At 38.5% G+C, this 13,889-nt stretch overlaps 1 protein-coding gene across 1 annotated transcript in view; it reads right to left on the bottom strand.

Moving 5' to 3' along the window:
* Positions 1–10,156, bottom strand: part of LOC122437938 (hyaluronidase PH-20-like) — a 28,345-nt gene extending 18,189 nt beyond the window's left edge. The window contains exon 1 of the mRNA XM_043462404.1: positions 10,089–10,156. The gene's annotated coding sequence lies outside the window, so the exon portion shown is untranslated. The remainder of the gene's footprint in view (positions 1–10,088) is intronic.
* Between the last annotated feature and the right edge of the window lie 3,733 nt (positions 10,157–13,889).

Raw genomic sequence — 13,889 nt, 5'->3', positions numbered from 1 at the left:
ATCGTCTATGAGCTTCCTTTTATGTCTTCTTTCCTAAGCACCTCCTCAGTCTCCATTACCTCACAGTCCCCAGGTCAACCAAGCATGATAAACACACTGTTACAATACCCAGCAAACAGCCTCTAGCCTCATGATACTGAAAGGGATTATATATATATATAGTATGAATATATATATGGATATATATAATATGAATATAAATTATATTCATAAAAACTTTGGGAACCATTCTTTAACATGAAAAATAAAAAGCATAATTCCAAGTGAAGCAGCAGTTCCCAGATGTATTGCCCTGATAGCACTTATACACTAATCATATCAGAAAAGCATGTGCCCTTTCTGAACTGTTTAGTTTATTATTTCAACCCAAAGGCTGCCTTCTACCTCCAATAACAAGTTACAGTGAATCCAAACTGAATTCTGAGTAAACTTCTGAAATAAGAGACCAGTGTAATATCCTCAAAGCAGAAAAATCCCCAAAGCAGTTTCTTCTTTTAAAGCAGAAATTTATGTTTTCGGGAAAGAAAGGTGCTTTCAAGCAAGACATTTTTCCTAGAAAATTTCACATTAAGCTATGATATTTTATAATGTAACTTGGCCAGAAATAGATAAGGTGATAAACTTAGTTCGATAAGAGAAGTTAGTAGCATTTTTGGTGGCGTTCCATCAACTCCTTTTCCTTCCCCATTCCTATCATTATTATTACTATCATCATCAGTATTCCTTATTATTGGTTCCTTCCACTTTGTCTCAACTTTGTCAGTTTCTCCCCCAGATAAATTTTGCACAGGTTGGAGATCCTCAAGGCTAAAACATATTGCTAATCCTTAATCTGTGTATTCCCTACAAGGCACAAGTAAATGCAGAAAAATTTTCCTCCTAAAGTCAAATACATAGCTTTAAAAACACAGCACATTATACAACTTTTAATTATTTTTTTTCACAGAAAGCCATATCTCGTGTTCCCTATCAGGCTATGCAGCAGAAATTTGAAAAGACTACTTACTTTTGAAGTGAAATTTAAGTTTTCTTCTAAAAAGTCTTTAGGTCAGAAACAGTTCCAGATAATCTAATAGTTCTTCAGTATTTAACCTGCTGGATGAGAAAAGACAGCTCTTTGCCCAGTCAAAGAAAGACTTAATTTTTTGAGATGTTATTGTGTGATGGGGGAAAGGGGAATTTTGTATGTGTGGGTGGGTATATGTATTTCAATATGTGTGTTTGAATTCCAGCAAATTCAAGTGCCTTCCTAATAGAAAGAATTAGCCAGGATGATAAGTTAATATAAGAATGCTATAAATGTTTCATTGGCATTTGAAGTAAGTTTAAGAACCCAATGATAGAACAAACTCTTATGGCAGTTGTTTTGATGGTTAAACATTTTGTGATATAATGACAGATTTCTGCAGTGTAATATAGATGAAGAATCAACTTTAAGACACTGGTTTCAAGGAAATGTAGCATTCAGTGTAAAATTAATATTTTACTACAAAATTTTAAAAAATGAATTAGACTGAATATTTTCAAAATGATGAAGAAAGCTATGTTTGATATTTGTTAGTCATAGGAAAATAATTTTCTGAGTTCTGCTTCATTCCATAAGGTGGGACTGGAGAGGGAAGAAGAGAAAAAGAAGAGTCAAATAAATAACATAGTTCCTCAAGAGAAGTCCCCAAAATCTAATTTTATTCAATTGCTGTAGTGGAACAAAGAGATGTAATTTATACAAGCTCATTTTATGCAATAAAAGCTTGCCCTGTTGAGCCATGGCATAATCAGAAAGTAATATAGTTAAGAAGCTAGAAAACCATAGTAAAATTAAACATGAATTCTAAATATTGAAACTGTAAACAAGCTATGTTGACATATTGTAAAAGGTATAAATATCAACCTATTGAAAATGCATGACAGGGTTAATACCAACAGTGTTTAATTGAAAATAAGAAAGCAATTCCTCTTATTCTTGGACAACAGTTCCTTTGAAAAGTATGTGAATGTGCCTACTAAGGATTTTCTGTGTCCAAAATATCTTTGTACACCCTAGAGGTATTATAAAAGATGTACATAATATACCTTTAACTGTAGGATTAGGTTATTGTCAACTTTCTAAGTCACTTATTTGATACTCAATAGATACACACAGGAGTTAGTTATTAAAGGAATGGACTCAACATACTTTGAATCCCAGTAAACTCAAAACCATGGCTTATGATGACACTTTAAAATGAAGATTTTCAAACAAGAACTGAAATGTATCATCCAGGAGCCTCAGAACTATCAAACAGAAACCAGAACGAGACAGCAATTAAAGCAGTAAAAACAAATTTTGTGAAGAAAAACTACTGCAATAGGGGAAAAAAGACCTCAGCATACAACTGGGCTCAATTTTTGAATACAGCAAGGACTCTGAGAATTTATAACTGAAGAACAGAGGGCTGAGGGTGGTCAGTGGGTACAAAATTACTAAAGGAAACATCAGGGGTGAGAGGAGAGTCTGGCTAAAGTCACCCGACAGGATTCTTGCTGAATGCAGGCCAGGTGGTCAGAGGTCACGTGGTGGGGGGTGGCACATGAGGAAGCTGCTACACGTCCCGTGGATCAGAGGAGGAGGAGGGGGGATTCGTGGTAAGCTGCCTTCCCAGGGTTCCTGCTTTAATTGGACTCTATGAGGAAGGCCACAGAAGCCCAGTGTTTGAGGCCATGGCAAAAAGATACTTCAGCGAGCCTGACACGTAGGGTCCAGTGGAGAATCTTTGTCAGCCCCCTGTTTGTGGATGCTAAGTGAGTTAGCTAGTTAATGAAATAAATGACTTTGATGTACCTGGAATTTCAGTAAACTCAAAATCATGGCTTGTGGTGACACTTTAAAATGAAGATGTTCAAACATAAAAAAAAAAAATGTATAGCATCCATAAGCCAGAATTCAAACATTACTCAGAAGACAAGTAATATTTCCTATAGCCAAGCATGACTTCCTGACACCCCCAGATATGACTGAAATGAAGTAATTGAACAGTGGAATAGAGCCATGAAGAGCCCCTAAATCCTAGAGGCTAATTAGAAGCACAGTAGCTTCCCCGGGGGTGCTCCTGTCAGACCCCAGGCTGAGCGCCATGACTCCTGACTTGCAGTCATCACACCAACATTCCATCACGTAAATCTGGGACCAGGGCTGGTTCTTCTGTGGTTCCAGTGCCTCAGCTGCCTGGTACTGATGGACAAAGGGGGCTTAGCAGGTTGGAGTTAAGGGCACATAGCCTGCCCCCAAAGATGCCAAAGCTGCATATTGATTATTTCTAGTTAAAGTTACTTGGAAAGCAGCACATATATGAACCCTTTGATCCTTCTTTGTCTCCCTGAATACAGGAGATAAATCTCCCTTGTGAAGAGTACCCTCCCAGTAACAGGATCCTAATAGAGACATCCGTATCACCAGAGATAATTCATTTCAGGGCTGAGAAGCCCATATACACAAACCCTGTTCCTTCTTTAATACTTTACTATCCAAGCCTAATTTTTGCTTTATTTCCTTATTTATTAAGGCCTCAAACCTAAGCCTCTTTGTCTTGGCAAATGCTCACAAATGTATTGTTTCCTTACATAAAAAGACACAAAAGCTTTCTACTTCATATCACTCTCTGAGCATCATTTTATGATCTCTTGTGCACATGAAATTTTCTTCTGTTAATGTGTCTTGTGTAAATTTTATTACCAGTACAGGCACAAGAACTCAGAAGGGTAGCAAGGAATAGTTCCACTTCCTGGACAGTACCAGTCAAGTTCAAGTTTAAGAAAAATAATGAATACCTCCATCATTACCAGTGCTTTGCACAGTGTAATTCACATCAGTAAAATAGCTATAACATGAGATATGAGTTTGCACTTGATCTCCTATTAGCCATAAGAGTTGTCTTCCCTGGACCAGTCAGATGACATTATTTCTCTGAATCGTCAAAGTCCTGGTTACTATGTCTTCTACATATGAGATTATATCAAAGGTCCAAATGATCACTGTAGTCTAACACAAACAGAAAACACCTGCGTATTCATAAATTTCCTTTGTCCAAAGACAACAAGGACCCAATGGCATTAAATGTACCTGAACACATTTACTAAGGGTGAAGATAAGTACCATTAAAGAACAGATGGGCTCAACTTCAAAAGACAATGCGACAAACAGATGTTTTCTTCTTATCTGTTTAAGATATCTGGAGCCTGTAGAGATAACTTCTACATGGAGCACTCAGGGTGCAGACTTATTTTTTTCTTAGGATAGAGGACTGGTTCAAACATGTTGTCAAGAGTTTTAAGTGACTTAGCATTTATCATCCTAGAAAGCCATGTTCTGCAGTCTGCCTTAAGAACACATATTTGGGGGACTTTGTTGATCCAGTGGCTAAGACTCCACACTCCCAATGCAGGGGTCCCAGGTTCAATTCCTAGTCAAGGAGCTAGATCCCACATGCAGCAACTACAACAGCACCACCATATAAATGAATAATTTTTTTTAATGCCTATTTTGTGAAAGCAAAAGTATGGTTAAAGTCTCAAGCAATCAAGTCTTCCCAGCAGGAATGTGTGGCAATCCAGTCTAGGCCAGCTTTTCAGCCAGGATGTAAACAAAAATAAAAGTCAAAATTTTCATTACCCATGAAAGTTCCTATTCCTTTGAAGGAGAAGTTTGGGGAGTTACAGGTTCTCATGGACAGAATTAATTACATATGGGAATTCTATATATCTTATTCCAGTGGGATCCTGTTGTGCACCTCTCATGTTAATCTCTTTTTCTTAGATTTTAAAAATCTCTATTCCGAGCCTAAAAATATATCTCTCCATGTCTGTTCCTACTGTGCAGCCTTTCCAAATACCAATAGATATGATTACTAGGGCTTCCCTGGTGGTTCAGCAGTCAAGAATCTGCCTGCAATGCAGGAGCTACAGGAGACACAGACTGGATCCCTGGGTCAGGAAGATCCCTTGGAGAAAGGCATAGCAACCCCCTCCAGTATTCTTGCCTGCAGAATCCTATGGACAGAGGAGCCTGGTGGGCTATAGCTCATGAGGTAGCAGACAGTCGGACATGACTGAAGCGACTTAGCACGCATGACGATTGAAGTGTTAATCTCTGATTGCCACCAAGGTTATTTTAAGTCTATCAACACGGTCAGAAAAATTGTACTTTTTTCTTAGTACCAGCCACACTTTGTGTTCAAATTTGAAATGTCTGCCTCCCTCAGTCAGTTCAGTCATTCAGTCGTGCCTGACTCTTTGCGACTCCATAGACTGCAGCAAGCCAGGCTTCCCTGTCCATCACGGGCTCCCAGAGCTTGCTCAAACTCATGTCCATCAAATCGGTGATGCCATCCAACCATCTCATCCTCTGTCGTCCCCTTCTCCTCCTGCCTTCAATCTTTCCCAGCATCAGGGTCTTTTCCAAGAAGTCAATTCTTCAAATTAGGTGGCCAAAGTATTGAAATTTCAGCTTCAGCATCAGTCCTTCCAATGAATATTCAGGACTGCCTCCTTTTCTAGACTGTTCCAATTCCCAGTACTGTGCTTGGCCTCTAAGTTTTTAACTGGGTGTGTGAGTGAGTGAATCTATCTGCTAATCCTTTCAACTAATTACTTTTTGCTTATCCTAAGTGTCACTAAATTACTTTTAATCTTCTATCATTCTTGCATATCTATTGCATAAAACTCAAGTTATCATATCTTAAATGTTAACCAGATAAAGAGTTGAGGATGTGATAATTATCATTCTTCAGTAACAATAGCTATGTTTTACCTTACCTTGTTATCTGGAAAGTAAAATGTATCTTAGAGGTTATAATTAGCAGAGATTATTTTCTTTTTCTTTTGGCCACATCCCAGAGGTTGCAGGAACTAGTTCCCCCACCAGGGATCAAACCCCAATGCTGAGCAATGAAAAGGCCAAGTTCTAACTACTGGACTGTCAGGAAATTCCCTAGCAGGGACTTTAACTAATCTCATTCCCTTAGAATTTTCTTGAATTGCCACCATTCTACCTAATGATATGATATAATCCAAGATTAGAATACAGCACACACAGCAGCAGTGGAAACATTTACTGGTGTTTTCCTTTACAAGGAGACATTTTTTCTCTCTACTTACATTTACTTTTTTTTTTTTTTTACATTTACTTTTAACTTTTTTCTTTCTGTCTTAACTGAGTCTTCCATTCGCCAGTGGGACCTGAAGGCTGGTGACTTTGGGGATTAAAGAATCTATATTCAAAAAAGGGTTGAGCATTTATTTCCAGGCTCAGATGGTAAAGATTCTGCCTGCAGTGCAGGGGACCCAGGTTTGATCCCTGGGTTGGGAAGATCCCCTGGAGAAGGATATGGCAACCCACTCCAGTATTCTTGCCTAAGAAATCCCATGGATGGAGGAACCTGGTGGGCTACAGTCCATGGGGTCCCAAAAGTGTTGGACACAACTAACACTTTCACACTTTCACACTTTCACTTAGCTTTATTATCCAGTGATTGGATAGCTCAAATGATTCAACCTTTAGGTATTACTCAATTCTTTAAATAAAAATATATTGGTAACACCTAGATTAGCCTAACTCCCAGAGATGCGACAATGAAGATACCTGTGAAGTATTCTTCCCAAGAAGCTCTGTATATCTGAAGTGTAGCGTTATTTCCCCTCTCTTACCTGTATTATTAAATCTTGCTTATTGTGGTTCATTGTATTTGGCCCCAAACTATAAGAAAGATAGCAGTAACAAGTGTAGAGAGAATTGTTTTTGACTTATAGGAGCCCATAAAAGCCAATATGTGTAGTTAGACTAGGGATATCTCTAGAAAAAATTAGGAATTGTGAATTCCTAGTTCAAGAACTAGGGGCTTCCCAGGTGGCTGAGACAGTAAAGAATCTGCCTGCAATGCAGGGGACCTGAGTTCAATCCCTGGGTTGGAAAGATCCCTTGGAGGAGAGCATGGCAACCCACTCCAGTATTCTTGTCTGGAGAATCCCCATGGACAAGGAGCCTGGAGGGCAACAGTCCATGGGGTTGCAAAGAGTGAACGACCAAGCACAGCAGTAAGCATAGTCCAAGAACAATAAAGAAATGTTTATCATGGCTACTGACATAGCTAGACAATACAGAGAATTTGGGGGGGGGGGGGTAATAACAGTAATCTAAGCCTCATTTAAAGAATATAGTCAGTGAAAAGGGAAGAGTCATACCTAGCAAAATTCACTTCAAATGTGGAAATTTGGTACAAGCTGCATTAACAATTTCCTCTTTCTCTCCATCTATAGATTATGAGACTGCATTGCCTGATGACTGTAAGACTGATCTTTGCCTCAACAAAGATCACAGGGCACCGGTTGAAGGAAATAGGAGAGTTCAGTCAGCGCTTCCACAAGAAAGCACAGCTAATCTCTGCACTGAGATCGTCACTGGTCAAAATCCACACACAGAAACTAACATTTTAGAGCAGAAACTAAATCACCTAAGAAGTCTGTGCATTTTAGGCACAAAAGCAGGGTAACTGTGAACATGAATATCTAAGAAAGTGATGTTGAGTAGACTTATCTCTAGCATTTTCCCCCAAATTGTAGATCACAAACTATTAGTGGACCACAGGATTGATTTAATTGGTTGGAATAAGCTTTTTAAAGAAAATAAGTGAAATAGACAAGAGTAGAGTGAAATAGAAAAAGATAGAATAGAATGGGAAAGAACAGGAAACACAGAAGGCACTATACTCCCATATAGTAAGCTAAGCATGAGTATGAATTTACAAACCTTTTCAATATATATTATACATGCATGCACTGGGTCACAGTGTAAAATGTATTTTTTTACTGTGGAATGGATCAAATCACTTTGATTCTTCAAAGTTTTCAGCCTGACACACCTGGATATTGCATCCTCACTGCAGCTGTTTTCTAATTATGTGGTCTTGGGTAAGTTATGAATTCTCTTTAATCTCTTCAGCAACCACAACAGAATTCTGAGCTGTCTCAGGGCTCTTTCATGTCTATAAATGACTGAACTACTGGACTAGGCAAATTTGTTTTCTATGTGAGGACAAGCAGAGCTGAAACCTGGCTTCTCACCTTGGGAGCAATATGGCCTTGCCCAAACTATTTAACTTCACTGCACTTTAGTTTTCCTTTTTCCTTTTTCAATTAAAAAATATGACTATTAATGGCAACACTCTCACAGGTCTGTTGTGAAATTTTAATGAGATAAAACACACAGATTGCTTAGCACAAAGCCTGTGAAGAGGTTCCAAACATGCCACCCTAAATGTGCCCCTTTCCCATATTATTGTGACTATTTTGAGATGAAGGTGATTGAGCAACAGCAAATGCAGGCAATCTTTCTGACCTCTACCTTGAGCAACAGCAAATGCAGACAATATTTTGACCTCTCCCTTGCTGCCTGAAGATTTCCCTTGTGAAAGGTGTACTCTGTACCAGGAAGAGGGAAACATCACCAGAGACGGGTAGCTGATGCTAAAATTAATCTGCATAAACTCACAAAAATGACCCTTATCCCCCGGTAGTTTCCCTCAGATATTTCCTAGTCACAATTTACTGTCCCTCAAATCTTAACCCCCTTTCCTTTTGTCTTGTCACTTTTTCACAATGTATCATTCTCTGTTTAAAAGATCTGTAAACTCTTGATCCTAACTGGTCCTTTGGGTCACCCTTTTTCCTATAAAAACTTACATGTGTGGGTAAAAATATTCAATAAAGTTTGTGTGTTTTTCTCCTGTTAATCTGTCTTTGGCCAGTTGAATTCACAGGCTCCAGCTATAGAACTTAAGAGGATAAAAGAAAGTTCTTTTTCTGCCATTACACCAGACACACTGTAAATACAAAATAAATGTAATGTTCTTATTGTTAATAAATTAACAAGAAATTAAGAATAATAATTAATAAAACTATCCCTTTTATTACCCTTCACCTTCCTCTGTATGAAAGACAAGCACAAAGAAAGGATAGAAATCCAAGACCATATAATGATTCATAGACCTGCTGGCATTAAAGCTTCCTAGGAAACACCAAAATAAGACTTTTTAAAAAATCTAAATATATGAGCCATTAAGAAATTGTTCTGGTAGAAATGAAATACTCAGTAGTCATATTGCAGTGTAGCCAGATCTGATGGTGGTGCTGTGCCTGAGGGATGGCGTTTATCACTACAATATTCTCCCTGAGTTCGCCCAGTGCTAAAGAACCCAGCTGCCAAGTAGGAGATCTGAGCTCAACCCCTGGGTCAGGAAGATCCCGTGGAAGGGAAATGGCAACCCACTCCAGTATTCTTGCCTGGAGAATTCCAGGAATAGAGGAGCCTGGTGGGCTACAGTTCCCGAGGTCACAAGGAGTTGGACATGACTTAGTGACTAAACAACATGAGATCTACATGGGTCATGACTCTTGCAGATCAGACTGACTAAAGCCTTAGTATGTGTTGTATGTTGCCTTAACTTAGCTGCCTCTTTGTGTCCTGCAGAAAAGTCCACTTAGAAAACAACATATTCTAGCTCAGACTTAAAACTGTCTTCTCTCAGCCTGACTGAAACATTTTTCTGAACTGTCAAATGTGATTTCTATTCAGTTTTTCCAATTGGATTAGTGAAATAAGCAAGCGGCATATAAGTGACATTTAAAACAAATATTAGCAAAACAAATTATTAATATAGAAACCAGATAGTTTTACAACCTTAAGTCATTATATCTTAGTTTGGCTAAACAGGCTGGTTCTGTTTCTATTTCACCAGAGAGGAGAAAGAGCAGTTACCAAAAATCAAAGAAGCAGTAGTTAAGAAGAGTATTTCTTGGCATCTAACTTACTTTGGCTATTGGCAGGTTTATTACATCTACACAATAAGAGCCATCATTAGTAACCATTATTATTGCTGTTATCAAATTAAACAATATGCCTAGCACATCACATATATGTATCAAAATAGGCGACTAATGCTATCAAAAAGAAAAATTAACTAAAACATTGACCTTCTAGTGCCATTATAAAGGTATATGAACAATCCTTGTCATCTCTGCCCCTCTCTGCTATTCCGTAAAAACCTGACCACATTTACCCTTGTAGATGAGCACAGTAGGAACTGCTGTCTGTCTCCACCAAGAACAGAGGTGAACAGGAGTGCCCTATAATTTTCACCTGAGACCAGAGGAACAGGAACTCAGAGCAAGTGTGACAGGAGACTAAGAATCTGGCCAGTTTATGGCAGGATGGGAGTGTCCTTGAAATTCACCAACTGGGAGAAGGCACAGAAGAGAAGGACCTCTGAGAGGCTGGAGAAGTCAGTTATGGAAATATCCAAGAACAAACGTGAAGAAAATTGTAGGCTGTTCCACTTCAGAATTTTTGAAGAGTCTGAACCTAGTATAAGATCGGGGGATAAACCAAGTATGAGTTAGAGGGATGAGGACAAGATCTTTAAAAGAATAATTTTTTTTGCTTAAAAAAAAAAAGCCAGATTAGACAGATTACAAGACAATGTCAAAAGGTTAAAATTTCAAAGGCACGTGCTCACTTGTCAACATAATTATGAGGTAATGAATCTCCCAAGGTGGTATTTAATTAATACTTCAGCTACTTAATGAATGTTTATGGTCTGAACAAAAAATATCTTTTATTCAGTTGTGTATGGCTTATCTGCTTTTAATTTTTAACACACAATTCTTAGAATTGAAAAAATCCAAGACAATGAGTAATATTTACGGATGGCCTAAATTGCCTTAACTAGTGTGATATTTATTATATTTTAAATGCTAACATGAGTACAGCAAGACTTTCATTAAAATGTCATTAAGAGACAGTGTTTACAGGAAAACAATTTCAACCAAATCCTTAAAATCAGACAATCAACAACTGATTCTGAAATCACCTAAGGGTTTTCTGTGAAAATTAATTATGGAATTTATATCACTCAGTAACGCCCTGGAGTAAGAATAATCCTCATCTTACAAGTGACTAAATAAGCATTAGAAAACGATTCAAAGATGACCACCATCCCAAAGCTAGAAAACTCAGTTCTAGCTAATTCTGATGCTCAAGTTGTGCCCAAGCCTGTCTATTATATGAGCCACTATCATAGAGATGAAAATATGAGACAAACACAGGACATATTCTTGAGAGTAGGCCCAAATATTTTAGTTATCTAGTACTGTATGTAGATGATGGACATCTTTCTGTTTGTATAATTAACCAGCATATGGATATTAGAATTAGCCCCACTTAAAAGAAAGGAATTAAAATTCAGTCTAAATATCTTCAAAGGTATGCATTTAGATAGACTCCAGTGCTGTTCTCCTGCCCCTAAACGATCCCTTGGTTTTGGTTTAGATAACATTTGCAGAATGGGTACTTCTTCTATTAATTTTTTTCACTCAACTATTTTTGTGCGTGTGCTTTAGCTTCAAATGATTAAAAGTGTTAGCATAGCAGTTGCGCCTTATGTTTTAACTTAGTTTACTCAGTCTTGATCAGGAAAATGGAAATATTGTATTATTTACTAACTTTCCACATACTGCAACCTGAAAGTTAGAATACGTCCTTTAAACTAAGAGACCAACACTTTACCTAAAGTAGAAGTAAGTTGAATTATTTGTGGAGGTCTTTCAACTCCTGGTTAATGTATGTGATCTTCTAACTTTGCCAACAGTGATTAAAGTTAGTTATTGAAGCTTGTTATATAACTTTCTCAGAAAAACGCCTTAGAGAATGGGCAAGTTCAAGCCTAAACACCTTTGGGGTTTAAAGCATGATACAGTAACTGGACAAAGTGAACTAGTTTGAGCCTAACCGCAGCCCCAATCCTGAGACAAGTTGACGAGTGCTAATATTTTAGCTTTTCTTTTTCTTCCCCACCTCTCTTCCTTCCCTCTCTCTCAGACACTCTACATGTGTCAACACATTTAATACTAATATCAACCCTATGAAGGAGGCACAAGAATTGTCCCTATTTTACAGATGTCACTCAACTTCTTTACACCTCAGCAAATTTCCATTGAATCCCTGGGATTCAGATTTCAGAACTGCTTCTATTTCATTGGCAAAGTCCTGGAGAGCCTTAATGCAGCAGGTCAGAAGAAGAAAATAAGCCAGTTTCAAGGAGGCCCAGTGGATTCTTCAGTTTAAGAGATCTATTTCATCAAAAGTCTGACTTGACTGATGTCTGAGATGTTTCTGGCTATCTTCAAAGATTTAGAATAAAATTTTTAAATCCGAGGAAGAAAACTCAAGAAAGTGCCCAGGGAAGTGTGACTGGAAGCAAAGTCCCCAAACAGAGGTTTGGCTGAACCCAGGCTGTGTCCGGAGCCCTCTTGTCTCCTGGAGCGTTGGTCTGCAGTCAAGTGCAGCCCTGGCAGCAGCTGGACCATGACAGAGGGTCCTACAAGGAGGGACACACCACACCTTAAACTCTTCCATAGTCCTACAAGTGGCAAAATTGAGGAGTTTCTATCATTTATTTCACGTATTTTTGCCAAAATGACTGATACTTTAAAAGTCTCCCACTTCATCCGGAAACACTGCCATATATTCTACTCTCAGCTTTGCTGGTCTCTCTAGACTCTTGCTCTAACCCGCTACTTCTTTCTGCTTGAACTGTCCTCATACCTTCAATTTGCCTCTGTGCCCTCGGTTTTACTTCTCTGTTTTGAGTGTTCTGATGGGCACTGTGGTCCTCTGCCTGCTTAGGTTTAGACTCTGGTTTCTCCTCTGAACTGTCTTGAGATGTCTCTTGTCTTATTTGGGTTCTGTAATCTCTACAACCCAAGCGAGGCTCCCCAGCTTCCCTCCAATGTCTACATCTACTTGTTTGCCATCAGTTAAAATATACTGCGTGATTCTGACCTTACCTGGTTCACACCCTCAGTTTTAATTATTTACTCCTCTCTTGCTCTGTTTCCTTAGCTAATTTACTTCTGTTTAGATTTTCATGAAATAATAGTTTAATAGGCTCCCTCAGGGTCTTCGTTTATTGCCTAAGGAAGAATTTCAGACCTTGAAGAGGGCTATCAAGGAGTGACTAGGGCATCTCAAACCACACCATAAGTGTTGACTACTTGATTTATTGATTGAACTATTTTAAATGGTGCATGCCAAGAGCAGACATGGAGGATATTACATGCCAAGAGCAGACATGGAGGATACCACGTAGACTAGATTTTGTTCTTTTTTTTTTTTTTTTCATGTAACATCTTGGTTTCCTGGGTAAGGATCATACCACCCTGTTGCCCCTGCACTGGGAGCGTGAAGTTTTGGGTTTTTTTTACTTTTAATTTTGTATTAGGGTATAGCTGATTAACAAGCAGTGTTATAATCATTTCAGGTGAATAGGTGCATAGCAAAGCGACTCAGCCGTACATATACAAGTATCCATTTTAAGGGTGGAACCATAACCTGCCTGCTAGGGAAGTCTTCAGATTCTATTCTTATGTGGTTTACATTCTAGTAGAGGAATCAGATAATAAGCAAAAACCAAACAAACAAATAATTTCAAAGTGATAAATGCTGAATAGTCTGTCTGAGATGCTATAAGAAAATACCACAGACAGGGTAGCTCATGAACAACACGAATTTTTTCTCACAGTTCTGCAGGCTGCGAGGCCTCAGATCAAGGTGCCAGCATGCTCAGGTGAGGGTCTTTTTCCAGGTTGCAGACTTCTCACTGTGTCCTCACATGGTGGAAGGAGGCTTGCAAGCTCTTCAGGCCTCCTGGATTAAGGCACCCATTCTTCATAATCTAAACATCTCCTGGAGGCCCAATATCCTAATATCATCCCAACAGGCATCAGGAGTTCAGCATATGAAGATTGAGGGGTTCAAACATTCAGACTGTGGCAAATGCTATTATAGGATTTAAAGACAAAAA

Source organism: Cervus canadensis, chromosome 3 (assembly GCF_019320065.1).
Source record: "Cervus canadensis isolate Bull #8, Minnesota chromosome 3, ASM1932006v1, whole genome shotgun sequence".
NCBI classification, from domain to species: domain Eukaryota; kingdom Metazoa; phylum Chordata; class Mammalia; order Artiodactyla; family Cervidae; genus Cervus; species Cervus canadensis.
The sequence above is the reverse complement of the archived record's forward strand: the minus strand, read 5'-3'. Positions and strand labels throughout refer to the sequence as shown.